At 47.3% G+C, this 3,731-nt stretch overlaps 1 pseudogene; it reads left to right on the top strand.

Annotated features, from left to right (window-relative positions):
- The first annotated feature begins 2,180 nt into the window (after positions 1-2,180).
- LOC150044865 (large ribosomal subunit protein uL18m-like) lies at positions 2,181-2,892 on the top strand (annotated as a pseudogene).
- Positions 2,893-3,731: the final 839 nt, after the last annotated feature.

Raw genomic sequence — 3,731 nt, 5'->3', positions numbered from 1 at the left:
TGACTTGTTAACTGGGATCATGGATTTTCAGGTATCAGAGCTTGAACTCGAGGCCTCGGTGTTCTCTTTCAGCCGTTTTTGCTCATTCTACCAATTGAACCACAATTTCACTTCCGGCTTTTTGTGTATGATAAATTGGAGGCAAGAGTTTCATGGACCCTCCTAGCTGGCTTTGAACTTTGATCCTTGATCCTCAGATTTCAGCCTCTTAAGTAGCTAAGATTACAGACATGAGCCACCAATACCTGGCAGACTTCTTTTTTTTTTTTTAAGCAAAACTTTGATGTTGTACCTTGGCAACTAACAAATGTTTTGGGGATGGAGTTGGCTTTAAACTCCAGGAACCTAATCCAAAATGCCATTGACATCCAAAAATGAAAGAGTGGGATTAGGGCTGTCCCAGGGGTAGTGTATGGCTAAGAGGCTTCATTTCCAGCTGTCAGTAGATTTGTGTGTTTGCATGCATACATGCACAAGTCACTGAATAATGGGCTTCATTTATGCTATAGAAATCAGAGCTACAGAGGAACCCCCAAAATAGGTCCTGGGAGGATCCCCGAGGTCACCATGTTATAAGGAAATTACTCCCAAAGCCTGATCCACACGGCTGGGGCTCTTTATAGGAAATGTTGAAGAGGTGATGTCACTGTCCTCCAAACCGTGACTCCCGCCTTATGAACAGCACATATGGAAACTGCTTACCCCAAGAGTCCCCATGGGTCCAGAGGGATGCTAGCAGAAGCTCTGCTGGTCCACCTTGAGGTAGTAGCCATGTGGCACAGGTCATGGGACCAGCACAGGTTCTCCCTGAGCAGAGCCTCCTTGCCAATGAGCCACATCATGAGGCCACGGGACACTCCAGGAAACAATCGGGAGTCTTAGTTCCATACCCCCTCTTCCTGGCCTTTGTCATACTTCCTCTCCACCCCCCCCCACCATCTGCTCCAGAAACCCCCATGAGTGATCCCCTGGTCACAGAGTCCCCCTGGGGACTTTCCTTCACTTGCCTCCTGCAAGGTATTTCTCTTGTTGAGTGCTGGAGGCTCACACTGTCACCCTAGCTACTCAGGAAGCTGAGATCTAACCAATCTCAGTTTGAAGCCAGCCCAGATAGGAAAATCTCTGTCAAACTCTTATTGCTTCAGTTAGCCACCAGAAAACCAGAAGTGGTGCTGTGGCTCAAAGTGGTAGAGGGCTAGCTTTGAGTGTAAAAATTCAGGATCTTTCTCCTCTTTGTCTCATTCACCAATGTGTCCATGCCCAGTCTTTGCTGAAAGGGAAATGGTTATAGTATATGAGAAGAAATCTAACCAAGGAGGCCTAGATATCTTTATGCTTGAAAGCACACTTCTTTCATAAGCGCCTTCTTCTTGGTCGCACTGTGCCAACAGCTTTACTGTACCCAGATGGCTCTGTTTGAAAATTCTTCCAGTCATTCTTCCAGGTAAAGCATTCCCTGGCAGGTAATATGCCTGACCTTCTCAGATGGCATGTTTAATCCTTTCTCTGGAACAGAAAAGCTAGGAATTACCAAGGTGTTAGGAGCCCAGAAGGGTGGAGGATTTCAGAGGGAGGAAATGCAAATGCAGGATGATTATGGGCGCATCCACAAACCTCTCTCCTTGCCCCTATCCCACCTGGACTGCAGGTAGGAGTTTGCCTCCTTCATCTCACTGCCCTCCTCTTTGCTGGTACCATGTATCAACTTAGGCCATGTTGAGTAAGGCCTGATCTGTACCATGCTCCCTGCTCATGGAGGACACTGTCACCAGATGACATCTGGATTTATTGTGTGCATGGGTGGTGTGAAGTACTCATCCACTGCAGAATAAAGTCTAGCCAATTCCCCCAGTGGATTTGTGGTGAGAACATTTTAGCACCCATTTCACAACACAACACTACCTCCTGATTTACGGGAGTCATCACGTTGCCTAATAGATCCCATGAGCTCAGTCCTGCCTCCTGCCTGTGAATACTTCCTCCTCTGACCATCACCCCTGCACCTTCTCCCCAGCTCCTGGTTGAAGACACTTTCTGCTCTCCACTTCTCATGAGATTGCCTTTCTTAAGAGTCTACTTGTGCTTCCCAGAGCCAGTATGACCTGAGCGTGGCCAGGTCGGCTCTGAAGAAAGGGAGGCGAGGCTCTCTGTGGCGGCTCCCAGGATGAGAGCCCCTCGCAATGGCACTGTAGCTGCAGTTCTAGAAGCTACCTTCTGTTTGCAGGCACCTAGCATGGGGGTTCACCACCCCCTCCGGCACCACACTGGTTGTGAATCCCTCAGAGCAACCTTAGGAAAACCAACAGGAATCCCCAAAATCTAGAGCTCTTGGCTCTAGAAGGAGAGGGGGCTGGAGCCCTCCCGAGGGTTCTGGCACAGGTTAGGAATAAAAAGGACTCCGCACCATAAAGAAGGGATTGTTGAGCATCTGAGCATCGGGATGGCCAGGTTGTGCTTTCAGCATCCACCCAGGAATGGGCTATTAAAAAAATACCTTCACAGCACCAAAAATGTGAGAGTACAGGACAAGAGCTGGCACAGCGCTGCTTGGAGGCAAGTATCAATTTCTTGGTCTACCAACCAACCCCATGGAGGCCACCTCAGATTCAATGACACGCCTACAGAATGCCAGGATAGAAGGTGGTGAGGGGGCCTGGAGTTTAGCCTAGTGGTAGAGTGCTTGCCTAGCATGCACGAAGACCTGGGTTCAATTCCTTGGTACCACATACATAGAAAAAAGCTGGAAATGGTGCTGAGGCTCAAGTGATAGAGCTCTAGCCTTGAGAAAGTCCAAGGACAGTGCTCAGACCCTGAGCTCAAGCCCAGGACTGGCAAAAAAAAAAAAAAAAAGGTGGTGAGGTACTGCGGGAGCCCTGAAGAATCTATGAGTAAAAAGAAGCATTGTTCTGGAGTTGAAAGTAATGTTGTAACCGCTTAATAATGTACCTGTGTATAGTTGTAGTGTCATTTTTAATCAGGGCTATTTTTCCCCTTTCTTGGACCTGTCAAATGTCCATAGATACTTAACCTATCTCTCAGTACCAAAGGGAAACAATCCTCAATGTTAACTATTAGAAGGCAAAGGTGTGTATAAATTACAAAATAAAAGACATATTATTAACTCTTTAAAAAAAAGTCTACTTGTAAGAGCAGTATTTGCCTTTCTGTGCCTGGCTTTATTTCCCTTTCTGTCACCTCCCCCAGGTCCATCCACATTGTTATAGATGTGGAGGAGATGTCAACAGAGAGCACTAGAGAACCAAGTGCTGGAGCCAAGGTTCCATGAGCACTTTGGGTGCTCAGTCATCTGGAGGCTCAGCAGTCTGGGTTGAGGCAATCTGGCTGGTGTGTGTGTGGTATTTGGGACAACCAAATCCAGGCCAAGAAGGCTTAGAGAGATGTTAGCTGAGAATGGAACTATGTTACTGCATAGTTTTGGATTTTGACTCCTGGAAAGTCAATGAATGGAGAATAGGTAGTAGGAAAAGAGCTCTCTTAGCAAGCTAGTAGGCCAAAAGGCAGAAGACTGATTGTCCCCTTTCAGTAACCAAAGGAGAACAGTTACATGATTTTTCAAAAATAGGCATCGTGGTCCCAGGCAAATAGGCACCCCAGTTCTCCAGTCTTTGAGAGGGGTAGAAAATGCACTGTACATCCTACCGCACTCACACAGACCTAGGCCAGGAAAAGGAGCAATCCAGTGCATGCTGGGAAGATCTAAAGATTTCTGT

The sequence above is a fragment of the Megascapheus bottae genome, chromosome 29 (genome assembly GCF_031878675.1).
Source record: "Megascapheus bottae isolate mThoBot1 chromosome 29, mThoBot2.hap1, whole genome shotgun sequence".
Classification (NCBI taxonomy): Eukaryota; Metazoa; Chordata; class Mammalia; order Rodentia; family Geomyidae; genus Megascapheus; species Megascapheus bottae.
Note: the sequence above shows the minus strand (reverse complement) of the source record. Positions and strands in the feature narration are given on the sequence as shown.